This window comes from Pipistrellus kuhlii, unplaced genomic scaffold (assembly GCF_014108245.1).
Source record: "Pipistrellus kuhlii isolate mPipKuh1 unplaced genomic scaffold, mPipKuh1.p scaffold_m20_p_4, whole genome shotgun sequence".
In the NCBI taxonomy this organism is placed as follows: Eukaryota; Metazoa; Chordata; class Mammalia; order Chiroptera; family Vespertilionidae; genus Pipistrellus; species Pipistrellus kuhlii.
In genome coordinates this window covers 66,100,205-66,115,895 of record NW_023425540.1, presented here as the reverse complement: position 1 = coordinate 66,115,895, position 15,691 = coordinate 66,100,205, and positions in this window count along the sequence as shown.

Genomic DNA, 15,691 nt, shown 5'->3' with positions numbered 1-15,691 from the left:
AGAGATATTCTGGAAGCTGACTTGACAAAACTATTAATAGATGAGTGGTTGAATGAAGATAAAAGGTCTGAGAAGGATACCCAGGTTTCTGGCTGGAATTGCCAAGTGGGCGGTCAGACCAGTCAACGAGATAACTGTTTGGGAAGAGGATGAAGAGCAGGAGACTGGGAGAGGTAGGCTAGTGATGGATTAAGTCTGGGCATGTTGAGTTTACGGTCCCACTACCCAAGTGTCCAGTACACAGTTGGACATATGCATCAGAATCTCAGGAGAGAGATCTGGACTGATATATAATTTAGAAATCATGAGAGTTTAGAAAACAGAGACATGAGTTTGATTATTGAGTCTCTCCTTTCCCATACCTTCCTTCACATCAAACTATAAGAACATAAGCAAAGACTAAACAAACAGCTGGATGGAAGACTCTTTAATAATGATGAGTGGGTCAATGGGACCCAAGGGGGGTTTCAGAAGCTGAATCTAGGCTGAGTTATTGATGTCGTGTACATGAACCTATAAACAATGAAAGACAGGAGGACTGGGATGAACATACAGAACAAGGACCTCCGAAGAACTAAAGACAATTCACAGCACAAAGATTTATTTAAAAAGTCTTATTGACAACATCAGGAATTTGGGAGAATATTATATCTATCACAATAAAAAATATTAGTATCAATTTTTTTAAAATCACTAAAAGTTCTGGAAGAAAAATTTTAGTAAATGTCTCAGAGTGTAGAATAATCAGGCAAAAATTGGGTATATGAGGAAAAGCAATTAGAAGACATAGGATCAACAGAAAAGGTCCAACTGCTAATTAATTTATTTAAACTGCACTCAGATGCTTACAGTCATTTCTCTATTTCTTTACAGATAAATAATCTGATCCTGCTCATGCTTCCTCACCTGAACAGTTGTAGAAACCTCTATTTTAATCAAATCAGTACATTCAATCCAAGACAATAATTTCAAAGCTCTTTTGGTGAATTTTCATCCTTTGACTTCCTGTTATTATTATTCAATTACATCCTGCCCATCCCTGAATGTACACAGATCATACATGCAATATACCTATGTCTCTCTTTCTCTCTGTTTCTCCCATTCCCTCCCTATCTCTCTCCCTAAGGTTTTTAAGTTTATAATGTGAAATTTGAAATGTCCTCATGACCTTAAAAAAGAATTTTTGCATAGCCAATGAGAAGGGTGGTTTGGGGAGTTGATATGATTCATCATTTTCATATAGACATGCTTTTAAAGCTTAATCAGATTCCAAAATTAGTCACCAGACTTGCTGGCAAATTATCTGATCACTAAGGTCGGTCCTGATTCCAGGACAGAAATATGACCTTACTCAATCATTATTCACAGAAAAAGGGTGCAGATGCTTTAAACTGCACTGATGAAAAGTTTTTCCATAATTTATTTGGTCCCAAAACCATGCTTGGTCAAGTGAGGTTTTGTGTGTTTTTTTAATCAGCTAGTATGGTATTTCTTATTTTTACAGGGCACTCTAATCATCTTTTTTGCCAGCTTGGGGATTAATGATTGTATGTGATGTTTAATAGCTATCTCAAACAATCAGGGTAGCTGGCAAAAATTTTAGAGTAATTTAGGTGCCTTGAAATCTCTCACACATAAACCCATCAGTTCATCCAACTCTGACATCATTAAATAAGACTATTCTTTTCATCAGTGAAATCATTTGGTTCCTTTCAACCTCTGCCCTCCAATGTTCTACATAAAGAAGTCTTTAAAATGTGTACATCATTACCAAGGGATATTATGAAAAAGTAATTAGAAGAGTAACACAGGCTTTTATGCTCTGCCATGCACAAGAACCTATCCATCATTGAATTAAATGTGGTGTTTTTTCCTTCCTTGAACAATTACACATGAAACTGCCTCTTCTTTGGAGATGAAAATCCAGTTCAGAACTATGACATTTGCTGATCAATATGGAGGGAGAGAGGAAAGGAAGAAAGAATGGAAGAAAGGAAGAAAAGAAGGAAGGAAGGAAGGAAGGAAGGAAGGAAGGAAGGAAGGAAGGAAGGAAGGAAGGAAGGAAGGAAGGAAGGACCTGAAACTTAAAATATAAGAACTAAGTAATCTGAAGCCTAAAATAGAATCACCCAAAAGTACAAATACTAATTCTTATTGAAAATCCACATTTAAAATTTGAGCTGAATCAGGTACATTGTTGTAATTTCCTGAGCATTTGTCTTGAAAACTAATTAGGAAATCTGGAGAAAGCACTTGGTATTCCTAACATGTGCCCGGAGCCTTTGAGCTAGTTCTTTCCATTCCAGCCTTCCATTTGGGAGCAATCCAGAATCTCACAATCAGACAGGCTTGACTCACCAAGATTCACTTTCTCACTGCGTATTACTCAGTGAGAATGTGAGAAGAATAACCTGGTATTCTGGGCAAGAGTCAAAAAAATAAAAATAAAAAAGGAGAAAAAAAAGTCTGCGATTATAAAACTATGAAACAGCTCTCCATTAAGAACCCATTCAGCTCTTTCTAAAACAAATGTGTTGTTTCTTTGCTTTTGTACCCAGCTATGTCTTTAAACATGCTAGAGAAACTGGTTACACAGAGTGAGTAATGAAAAATCAATCATGTCAACCTTAAGCTCTGCTTACTTCTAAATCGTGGGCTGGAATTCAGCTAACCTAAACTTTACTGAATGTTAAATCAAAGCACTGGCAATATAAATGTTAAAAAAAAAAAAAAAAAAAAAAAAAAGAACTCCAAGAATAGTGAACATGAAAATATAGCCCATGACATTGATCTAAGTTTTGACAGACGTTTTAGGTCGCATAACATATGAGCTCAGGAATGAATTTGCAGCCATGTACCCTTCAGAAAAGACTTCCTCTATAAATAAAGTTGTTATAGAAAATGACTAGCAGCATCATTCCCTAAGCATCTCGGGCAATAATAAATTGAACGTTAATGGAAACTGACTATTCCTTACATGTCCCAATGAGCTAATAGCCTAAACATCCACGGCATCTGGAATTACTTGCTCTGGTAGGGACTGCCATACCGTTCCTCACCCCAGGTCCTGTTTGACATGGCTGGTGCTCTGACTAGCAAAAGCCCCAGGACTGTAACTCTGCCGCTGAACTGAAATTCCGTGTTGAGTCACAGAAGCATTTGTTGATCCGATCGAGACAGGTGGAAAGAGAAGAGGCTTGACGAGGACTACTTATCACGCTCCAATAATATGCACGGAAGAGAAGCATGAGACGGCTGCGTTACTTTTCATGTCAGTATTGATTGAAGAACCCAGTGGCAGAGGAAAGAGACAAGTGTGCATTCAGAGAGGAGGAGGCAGTTATCCACTCCGTTGCTTGTCAACTGGCTAGATCAGGCTCTCATTTTTAGGACAAATAATAATAAAAATCGTGAGCATCTTGTGGGGCCTCTAAAGAAAATGTCACTTCCACTCCCCCACGGACTTAAAAGAAAAAGAAAAATCTAATCGCCCTCCTCCCCTTCATGGAGGAAGGCAACCTGATGTGAAGTGGTCTCTCCTCCGTGATGGGATATGCGGTCATGCACTGGCCCTGGGTGCTGGCAGCAGCTCACCTGCTCTGGAAGGAGCAGCTCTGAGCTCCACAGGGCACTCTTGGAAAGACAGGCACTTCAGCTCATGAGGGGAGGCTGTGCAGAAGATGGAGGTTTATCTTCCCACGTCTGGCTTTGATGTTATTCATATGCTAACAATATCACCATTTCCTCACAGCACTCAATACTCGGGCAATAAAAGACATCATTTGCTGACACGGGGCTCAAGGCTCTCTGTCCAGCATACTGATCAGCCATCTGCATTCAGCTCCCACAGCTAAGCCACCGCGTCACCTCTAAATTGTGCTTTTAACACTTTAAAATTCTGGTCAAAATAATTTACCATTTTATAGGGGGCAGAATAATGATGAAACAAAGAACTCGAACTGCATTTTCCCTCTGCTCTGGAAATGTAGCTTCGGTGCCCCAAGGGCTCCTTTCATCTCATCTGAGTGCTGGCATATGATGGGATTGTTAACATAGCTGGCCACCAGATGAAGTGAATTATCTAAACTGCCAGAGTTTCCACTTTCTTTCCAATTTAAACATCAATTTAACACAGAAACTGAAGGGTATTATGAAAGCTTTAATATGAACCATTTCAGGCATGAGGGGAGGAAATACTGGAAGGTGTTTTGTGTGGTTTTTTTTTTCAAATAGCCAAACAAATATGCAATTTTTGGAACCTGAAGATGAGTCAAAAGAATGAATGGAGCAGCAGAGGGCACACACGGTTTAACCAACAGCAATGGAGAAGGACCTCTTTGTCCTCAATGCACATGCTTTCAGAACAGGGGAGGACTTTACGAAAGAAACAACCCGGATGAATCTGTTAGGTCATGAACTGAATACAATGATCAGCAGCAAAGGGAAGACTTCTGATTTAAAACACTTCCAAATGCATGTCACCAGCATGGACAATCTGGAATGCTTTTCATAGTCTCTAGATTATTAGGGTCCTTTCCATTATGCAACTTGCTTTTCTCATGGAAATGTTTTTCTCCATTTGAATCACTAGCTGTTAACAGAATATGCAAGCATATGTCCTGCATATCTCTTTGAAAATGAGACCACTTCATAGCTAATTCATAACAATAAAAATTGATGCTTTCTCACACAAAACAGAGAATGTCCTAGTGTCATCCACATAAATTAAAGCATATAGGTTTAAATCAAAAGGATATGAATTACCCTATTACCAATCTTCCATCGTTTTATAATATATAGTCATTTGCAATATACATGGCATGAGTATGCAAAACATGTAAAGAAATGCATGCACAATTATAAAAACTTGCCCTTATCAAAATATGGGATTTGAAAAGTAGGAATAACATTTGAAGAGCCCTGTTTAGCTAAGATTTAATGATATACAATTTAAATATGAATAATTTCACTAGCCAAAAATACTCCCCAAAGTTAACAACATTATTTCAGCTTTTCCATTAAAAAATAATATTCCTTAGAGTCAGTTATTTAAATAAAAAATAAAACAAGTTAGTCCTTTTACTATATAGAACTGCTATAATCACCATTTCTATCTAAAAAGTCTAATTTGTAAAAGTGCAAGACTACAAAATATGTGCACTGATTGTAGAAAACATAATTACACTCTATATTAAAGTAATAGGGATATTACCATATAAGGCTTGCATGGCTGTTCCCATATGGAATGCACAGAGAATATTATTGACAAATTCAGAAGAGCCATATGCAATGTTCAATGGCACTTCCAAATATAAAACACAAATACAGTATGCAATACACTTGCAGCATGTTGCACACCAAATGATCAAGCAATTTACTAAAGATTAGCATTTAAGAAATAAATAACACTACAAATACCATATGCACCTGTTAATGATTTACTTTTTTTACATTGGTGATATTCACCAGATGATTTCACATTATACACAAGTTATCCGAGAGTTTTCTGGCCCAACACTTTTTGTGGTAAATTAAAGAAAAATTCTAGGACCATCTTGCCAAAAAGGAGCTTTGAAAGCCCATAGTCTTCTTTTTAAATGGAAAAATGAAAGCCCCAACATGTTAAGTTGCTTGCCCAAGATTACAAAGTCTATTAATGGCAGAGCTCCCAGTGTCCAGGTTCTCATGCCAGGCCCCAAACAAAAGCCATCCTAATAAGCTCATGTTCACTCAAACCACATACAGACATTTAAGTCTTCAGAGGCTCCTCAGTCAGCCGGCACATCTTCTGCAGAAACACCCACCCTGTTCCTTCCGTGGGATTTCACTGAGGATGACTCACACTTCCCTGGGACTTGCTGGGGCACAGAAGGAGGTGAGACTTCAATAGAAAAACAGATGTGGCTCCGTGGAAGTCATAACAGAGCCTAAGAGTGTTTAATCCTGAAAGGGGCTCAAAGAGAATGCCTCAGAGAGGATGTTTTGTTCTTCCTCCAGAGCGCTTGAAGAAACACACCCAACATGCGTGAAAGCGTCCTCCCCTCCGCCATCGCCATGACCGAATTTAAGAGAAAAAATCCCAACAGCATGTGTGGCTCTCAACCAGGTACTAAAATATGCTGTAACCTCCCCACGCCTCCTCCCTCTACATATTAGGGGTGTCGAACTCAATCAGAGAAGGGGCCAAAATCTAAAATCCAGCCTAAATCGCGGGCCGAATGGTTTACTGAACAGTCATAAACTGTCATTGTGATGGAAACGCAGAGGAGTGCAGTGATGACAGCGCGGTGCGGGCCACATTGCAAGGCCTGGCGGGACGGATTTGGCCCGCGGGCCTTGTGTTTGACACATGTGCTCTACATCCACATCCCCCCAGCATCACGGAGAGGAGAACAGCCTCCCCTGCCCCCTGCACCCCTGAAAAGTGTGAAACCAAATTACTCGGGTGACCTTCCAGACATAGACCCCAATATAAAATATCGACTTTAAGGAAATATGGCCAATCACTCAGCACACACCTTTTTGTCCTGGTAGAACCCTGGGAACTTTCTTAATACTAAAATGTCAAACATGCAGGCAGATTCTTGTAAATTAAAATAGTGTAATAACTGTTTCCGCCTGAACATTATCTTTTTCATTTGAAGGCAAACAGAGCTCCAGCCTAGAACATTCCCTTAAAGCCATGATTATAATGGGAATTCAGTGTTTCTATCTGAATACACTTAAATTCTGCCTGAAAGGTTCCAGTTTGGGTTTAGGGGGGCAGAGGGAGAGGGGAGAAAGTTAATTTTAAAAATATTACCAAGCAGACCATTTTTTATGTCAATCACAGGAGTAATTGGTCTATGGATTGAAGAAAGTGGTGATCCTTTATAAGGCTTAAGATAACTTTTTCTTAAGTTTTAAAATTATTCCCCAACTATTAAGTTTAATATCTAGTATTGTTCATATGGTTCTAAGCACTGTCATTAACCAGACACCCTGGATCAGTGAACCCCCACTTTTCCATCCATCCCATGATAGTGGAAATTACCCTGTGCTCTTTTAACTTACAACAAGACCTATTTTTAAATACAGGGTTATAGTGCTTGCATGGAAAATACTACAATAATTAATAAATAATGATGCAAGAATACACTTTTAGTGCACTCACAACTATAAACCTACTTTTGCCCCACCCTGTAGATGAAATAAAGAATGTAGAAATATTTTTATGGACCAAGCTATTTACTACCTATGTTGGCTTTTATTGCCAATTTTCTTAAAAGAAAAGCAGTAAACCTGGGGGTATAGTAATTATATAACTAAAATATGTATTTATTATTCACTAATACAATAAAATGGCAACACAAAGCAAACTTAATATGACTGATTGCCAAGGAAGCTGATCAGATTATATAACAGTGGCTCTGCCAAAGTTACTGCAGTCCCTGAACAGAGTTTTCACTGACCAATTAGAGAGCTATTATGTCTCTATTTGACATTGTATATGGTCAGTCACACTCTGGATTCTTTAAAATCAAGACCACAGACAACAGTGAGATAAGAGGTCTGTATGAGCCACTGCGAATACAGCAAGTAGTGACAGGTGACATCAACCCTGATGGAGTTACTACCTGGATTCAGACACTGGAATCCTGCCTTCATTAAAGTACAATTACTCATGCCTTCACAGTGCATCTCCAGAACGGTTTTGAAATACCTTCAGATTAATTATCCTGAGGATTTCCACAAAGAAATATTGACCAATGATCATTGCCTGGGCATGGAAAACTGAGATTTAGAAAACTCCTTTGAAAAAAGATCTGAGAAGAGAGTTGTAGAGGAACATAAATCCCCATCAAATGTGTCATCTGTCTGCACTAGGTCAACATAATTTGTTCTGAATTTTTCATGATAACCAAATTTTTATTTCTATAGACTATCATGGGATAAAGTAAATTGTTTAAAATTCACCTAATTTTTTGGTGAAAGAGAAAGATACCAGTTAATGTGATGGTCTGTGTAAAGGTGTCTATCTCCTTGCCATCCTGTGTGTCTCCAGGCATCAGCACTGTGACCATCACCTGGGAACATGTTAGAAATCCAGAATCTCAGATGTCAGTGGACATTTTAAAGCAGAATCCATTTTAAAATAACCTCCCTGGGTGATTTATACAGGCATTAAATTTTGAGAGGTAATAATAGAGTTATGTTTATGGTGTTAAAACCAATGTATTACTTCTTTCCTATAGGCCTTGGGAAAGGTCAACATGCATTTTATATATAGTGTAAATCTCAGGGCTACATAAGTTAAAAGACATTGGATCTCCTTGACACCATTAGGGAAACTTGTTTTCTTCAATCTAAGCATCCAATATTTTGGAACAAAAATGGCTGAGAGTCAATAGGTCCAAACACTAGCCCTTCTTCACTAGTATTTGTGTGTCCTTAGGTGAATCGGTACATCTCTGTGTCCATTCTGTGCTCGACACTGAGCTGTTTCTCGAGATTCAACACTGGACAAAACAGACACCATGTCTTTACTTCAGTTTCTTCTGTATAAGTGAAACAGCATTTTAGGACAAAATTAACACAGATCTGTAAAATTCCATGGTACTTGTAGAGAACAGTAAGCAGTTTGTTCTGTGCAGTGCAGGACATATGGAGGATAAGCTGGAAAGACATGGTGGCATGAGAAGCATGCTTTGTTTAGAAGTTTGGTCTCAGGCAAAGAGGAGTCATGGCAAATGTTTGCAAATGACAATCACATGAAAACTGAAATTTTGAACTATTTCTCTGGCATGGATTGGAAAGATGGATTAAAGAGAGAAGAGGCTGAACAAAGTATATCAAGCTAGGAAGGTACTGAAGTCATCCAGTGAGGAGATGATTAGAACCTAAAGGGATAGAAGTGGCACAGACAGAACTGGTAGAACTTCAAAATTAAGGGAAGTGTAAGAAGGTTTAGGGAGAGGAGGAGTGGTGAGTAACTCTGATGAGGGGAAGGAAAAAGAGTTGTAACTCTGAAGTTTCTAGAAGAGCAATAGAAGAAAATGATGAGACTTAACTAAGAGAGAAAACAGGGTGGAGGAGAAGAAGGCTTTGGAGCAAGGAAAGAGATAATGAATTGTATTTTGAGTAGGGTGGGTGTGAGAGGCCTGAGGACATTTAAGTGGTGACACCAATAGACAGGAAGGAATGAGATCTGTCCTTCAAACAAGATGACAGATGAAAGGCAAATACCCTGTTTCCCTGAAAATAAGATAGTGTCTTATATTAATTTTTGCTCCCAAAGATGAGCTAGGTCTTATTTTCAGGGGATATCTTATTTTTCCATGAAGAAGAATACAGTACACATTTATTGTTACATGAAAATAAAGGAAATTTATTACCTGTATACAGTACAGTAGTATGGTAGTTGTCAACACAAACCAGACAAACTGTGAATCCTACAGTATCAAGAATTTACTCAATGACATTTATTCAAAGACAATCATGTCATCTTCTGGAACATCATCATAACAATCCAATTCCTTAATTTCCTGGTGAATTTCTTGTGACTCCATTTCTTTCAGAATCAGTGGACCAAATCTCTCATGTTTAGCAATAGCACTGTCTTTAAATGAGTACTTCTTGTCAAGGTAGGCTGCTAGCAGTGCATTTGCAACGCAACTGTCAGTGATTTTCTCCCATAAATTCTTCACCCGTCACAACTTCTTGTAGTTTAGGTTTCACAAAGTTTCCACACTGATTTCTCTCCATTCTATTTTCAATGTAGTCATTAATTTCCATGCGCAAATTGTCTTTGAATGGCTTGTTTATTGCAATATCAAGAGTCTGGAGATAGGCCATCATTCCTGCAGGAATCATTATCTGATCTATTTTTCTTTCATGAAGAAATGTATTCATGTCTTTAGCGCAGTGAGTGCTGGCTGCATCCCAGACTAGCAGACCTTTTTGGCTCCCTCACATAACAAGCAGCAGCATTAAATCGACCCACTTCCTTATAACTGCTTGTGTGGCCCAGGTTTTTTCAGTTTTAAGAATAAAAATGCCCAAAACATGTTCAATCTTTTCCTTCTTGCCCTTAGAAATGATTCAAGGTGGGATTTTAGTGCTATCCAGACAAACTGCCAAAATACAGGAAACACGTGCACTTTCATAAGCAGTGGAGGGAATGTACACTAAGGAGGCACCCGGCTGTTCAATTGTTGTTTGAGATGATTGGCCCATAAACACTGCAGTTTCATCTATAGCAATCAAGTTGGAAAGATTGTATTTAGAGAAGTCAGCATCATCAATAAAGGACTTGAATGCAAGTCGAGTATCTTCCAACCTAAACAATGTTGTACCGGTAGATCTTCTTAAAGACAGTTCACTTCGCTGAAGAAAATTATCCAGCCAGTGTTGTGATGCTTTGAAGTCTTCGGGGGCTATGTCAAACTGTGGTGCCATTGCAAGGGCAAATTCTTGAATCTGAGCCCTATTCACAACCAAAGCCTTTGCTCTCCTGTCAACAACCCATTTACAGATCAGGTCTTCCAGGTTGGAAAATAATGGTTGCCGACCTAATCCACACTTGAGCTTTTTAGCATTTCCCTTGTCCACTTGTTCAATGAGGTTACCATACTCTGCTCGCCATTTTCAGACCAATTGGATACTCAACATCTTCTCTTTGCAGAAAGCAGTAAGATTTTGGCCCCAAGAGTCTTCCACGATTCCTTTCTTGTACTCCATGGAGTAGCTTTTTCTTTTTGCGCTCACTTCTAGGGGTAAAAAAAAGGAATTGGGGTATCAAGGTGGGGGGAGGGGGAATCACTTAAAATGACACAGGGGGGACTAGAGGAGGGAATCAAAATGGCACAGGAGAATCAGAGGGGGGATTACCATTTTAGCAACCCCTTTTGATCCTCCTGTGTCATTTTGATTGCCCCCTCTGATCCTCCTATGTCATTTTAAGTGATCCCCCTCCCCCCACCCCTGTGCCACTGAACACCTTCACCAGACAACCTCCTTACCCCTTTATCAGACATTTACCCCTGGATCCTTCCTGGGGACTGTCACTGGGCTTGCTGGGGCCTGGATCTGGGCTGGAGCAGGGTATGCCACTGACTGAGAACCTTCAGTCATCATGAGGTCAGGTAGTGTCACCAGAGACAGACCAGCACTCACCACCTTCGCCGTGTCCTGTCTGCTCTAATCCTCCTGTTCTTCTACACACATCTGCGAAAGTCTCCTTCTCTCTCCCACCCTGTGCTCACCACTCACTCCGACCTCTGCTCCGCCTCCACACAGCAGTGACGTCAGGACTCCGTGTAAGGTCACTAGTTGCTAGACGCCAGTCGGGGAGGCCTTAGCGACCAGTTTACGGTAAATTAATTTTCATTCTAAGACAGAGCCTGGGGGGGGGGGGGGCTTATTTTTGGGATGCCTTTTATTTCACTCAGAAGGAAACATGTAAGTAGGTCTTATTTTTGGAGGATGTTTTATTTTCGGGGAAACACGGTAGTATCAAAATAGTATCAGAAGGGCCCCTAGTATCAGAATGGAACGTGCTGACAATCTGAAGGACACAGAAGAAAGGCTTCTGATGACAGTGTGTGTATACAGACACTTCAGAGGGAACACACATTTAGAAGTGCAGTGAGTGTGGGTTATTTTAACTCTAAGAGAAGTATGGACCTTTAAGATAAGGGAGATAGAGAAGACAAAATCAGAGGTATAGAGATAGCAGCAGCAGCAGCAAGTAACTACTCAGCAAACTGCAAAGGACAAAAATATGCTCCACAGATACAAAGAGGAATTTATAGGAAGGGTTTCTTATCTCTATGCTTTGTTTGATAATGACCCAAATTTTTGTAATTTCTAGATTTAAGGGGTAATAATCACAATGTGTCACCTTCACATGTGTGGGAGGTCGAAAGGTATTAGATGCGTTCCTCTTTATAAATGATGAAACATAGTCAGCATGCACCAAACCCCATTTCCCTACAAAGTCCCCTGTCCATGCGCTCTCACTATTTCAACGTATCCCTGTCCCTATGAATATTGAACACACAGGAATACCACTGAGAATCAATCACTAAAAGAAAAATGGGACAGAGAACTGCAAAGTGAGATAAGAATATGGTCCAATCCATGGTCCAGAAGAATCCTACACCTATCTGATTTAAAAAGTCAAAGGTAAACCTAGTTTAATCTGTTCTTCCTAGCTATTCACTGCTTCCCTATTCACAATCTTTTCTCTTTTTTAAAAACATTTTTTATTGACTTTTAGAGAGAGAAAGGGAGAAGGATAGAAAGATAGAAACATCGAAGAGAGAAAAACATTGATTGGCTGCCTCTGCATGCCCCCAATTGGGGACTGAGCCTACATCCTGAGTTTGTGCCCAGACTAGAAGTCGAACTAGCAACCTCTTGGTTCACAGGTCAACGATCAACCTCTGAGCGATACCAGCCGATCCCTAGTCACAATCTTCTGGTGAACAATTAAAAGTATTACAGATCATTAGATCTGATTAAGTACTAAATGCAGAATTTTATTATCTAGCACTATAATCAGTAATGGAGAGTGTAAATTAACTTCCAAATATGCCTGCCTCTGGTTGGAGCAGCTCCAGACTTCCTGTTCCCCAGAATATAAGGTACTCTCCCCACTTCAAAGACCTGGTGGGAATAAATGGCTTAAGAGGAGTTAGAGGAATGTGCCACAGATTTTTCTCTTGCTTACCAGCATTCAGAGCCTGCTGCGACTGCCAGGTAAAAAATTGATATTTTTTCACCCACCACAAAATCCCATCACAAGCAATGAATGTGTTTCTGGTTGGGTGATGTAAAGAAAAAACACTGTACTCTCTATTTCTCTCTCTCTCTCTCTCTCTCTCTCTCTCTCTCTCTCTCTCTCTCTCTCTCTCTCTCACACACACACACACACACACACACACACTGAAGGGAATTGGGACCATGGGAAATTCTGAGGGTGCAATGTGAGTCGGAGTTAGCTGTATTTGCCTTTTATTCCTGACACGCAACCAGCGACAGAGAAGAGGAAGGAGCAGAAAACAAACAGCAGGTTGAAAGGTGGCTGCAGAGTGAAGCATCAGGGGCCAAAGGAAGAGGCATGCAGCACCACCAGCACTCTACACTTGGAATCAATTCAGAGGCAAGAGGTCATTATGGATTAGTGTGGAAGCAGAGAGGAGCTCGATCTCAGTTAGGTAAACACTGACTACAAGAGCCAAAGCCACAATGAAACTGGTGGAATCAATTCAGTGGAGAGTATTTTGCAGAGTCTGACATCAAGCTTTGCAGCGGCAGCAAAGGAGCCCCCCTCCTTTCCTTCTGTCTTTGTCCTGTAGCAAACCTTGAAGGCTGGTCTGGTTCCAACAGAGCTGAGAGAGGATGGGGCAAGAGTGCATATTGGAGGAGGGAGGTGGGCAGCGCTGGATTTGCAGTCCTGTCCAGTTCCTAACTGTGGGACTGCGGGTTACTTAGTACTGCCTCATCTTCCTCGTTTGTACAATAGAGATAACTATGGTATGTCCATTGCAGGTTCCTTTTTTATATGTTCACAAGATAATGTAAATAATATTTAACCCACCCAATAAACAATAGATAGTATGATATTGTTATTAAATCCATGGAACTCACAATCAGAATAATAATAGCTTACACTATGAGCTTTGTCCTGGGATAGACAGAATCCTTTATACAGACCAACTCACCTGATCCTTTCAACAACCTTTTCACGGGTCAGATCTGAGGCACAGACAGGTTAAGTCATAGTTTCACAACATTGAACCTCATATAGTTTACCTCCAAGTCCATGCCCAATCTCTCCAACTTTTGCATTTTACAGATGAGAAAACTAAGGCTTACAATGGTGATGTCATTTCTTTTATATCACCCGGCCAATCAGGACAATCCAACCAATCTGGGAGTCTTTATGTCAGTGGGGAAACTCTCCCCAACCCCAGCAAATAATTCAGTGCCTGCCCCAGAGGTTGGCATGCTTGTCACATTATATCCAGTCTCTTTCCTCTACAGGCAAAGCAATGAATCACGTTATTTATTTATATGAGATTCATAGTGGGGAAGGCATCTTTATAACAAAACCCAATAAATTTGCAACTGATGGTATTTGTTTCTCTGACGAATGTAAAAGAATAGGAAGTGGGGAAAGGAACAGACTTGGATTAAGTAATCACTATGCTTGGCACTCCATGCACTGTAAAAACGGATCCAGACAGATATGGGATAGGTTCTGTGCCAGAAGTTCTAATAAGGATTAGTAAGAATACAATTCTTATTTAAAAGGCCAAAAACAAAACAAAAGCCATTGTGTTGTTTAGTAACATTTAATTGGCTGGGGAGAGCTAAGATGAACATTTGTACTGAAGTAGAAATCCAGTTATCACAGCCTCTGGAATTCACTCAAAATCTGTTAGTATTCATTGATTTGATAGGTGATGAAACGAAAACTCTCTTGATACATGGGCAAGGATGTCACCCTGAGAATGCTGCCTCAAGCTATCGGAACCCTACCTCAAGCTGGCCCTCCCCACCCAGGAGGAAATTAGAGTAAATTCAGCGGGAGAATTTGCCTCAGGTCACAATGTAGGCAGAAAAAGGAAACAGCTCTAAGAGTTGTTTGTCCTAAAATTACCATTGAACAAAAAATACCAAGTAAAAGGGTTGTTCTCTCCTTTAAGACTCTTCTTCCCCTACCTCCCTATAAATTGGGGCCGCCTTAGTAGCAACATTAAACTCCCTAGGGTGAAAACTAAAGAACTGTCAAGGCAGGGCACTTAATCCACCTTCAGAACCTCAAGTGATACTTCCCCAAATAAAGACTCCATTCTGTCAAAACATATCTAGTATGATGCCTTCAGACTCAATGACCCAATCATATCATTCATCCAAGTGATACAACTGTGCAACCCTCTTTCCAGATGTTGCCCTGTCTTGTCTTGTCCACCTCAAGTGGTCACTTTCCTTCCACTGAGCCATCCACTAAAGTTTCTAGATTCTAGCTTATGGGTAACAGCAGGGATGTGTTTGAAGCAAGGCTATAGGAATAGGTTTCACCCATGCCCTAGGTCTCCAGCAATACAGATGTAACCAGCAGGGTCCCTGCTGGGGTAAGAACAGGACCACTTAGTGGGACTCTGTCTGTGCACTCTTGCACCCTGGGTCTCCCACCAAGACTGTTTGTAATGTTTCCAAGTGCTGACGCTGCTGAAGCTGAAGACCTCAGCGGGACAAGTGTTATGGAGAGTGATTGATTGAAATTCAGAGCACTCTGCAGAATGATTTGTTTGACATTCCCAGTAGGAAACTCTTGTTTGTTGAACTTATTATTCATTCATGTATTCATGAAAAAAATACAATAAATGCATAATCTCTGCATAGTGCCTCAATGATCACATTGAAATGAACCTGGAGCTTTGCAGTGCTAAGCAAGGTCTTTAGTTTGCAACAGAACAGTTTTACATTGCAATATCATTAACTGTGTCTAGAGTTTACATTATGCTTATAAATCAGCAAGGGAAATTTAACCTGCATTGTAATTTAAGGTTATACAGAGAATCAGACATTAAAAATGCATATGCATAATAATAACTCCTTGTGTGACTTTTTTTTTCCTTCTGCTGAGTGGCTTACCAATTACCATGTTGAGATGTAACTGAGTCAGTTCAGTTAGTGTTTG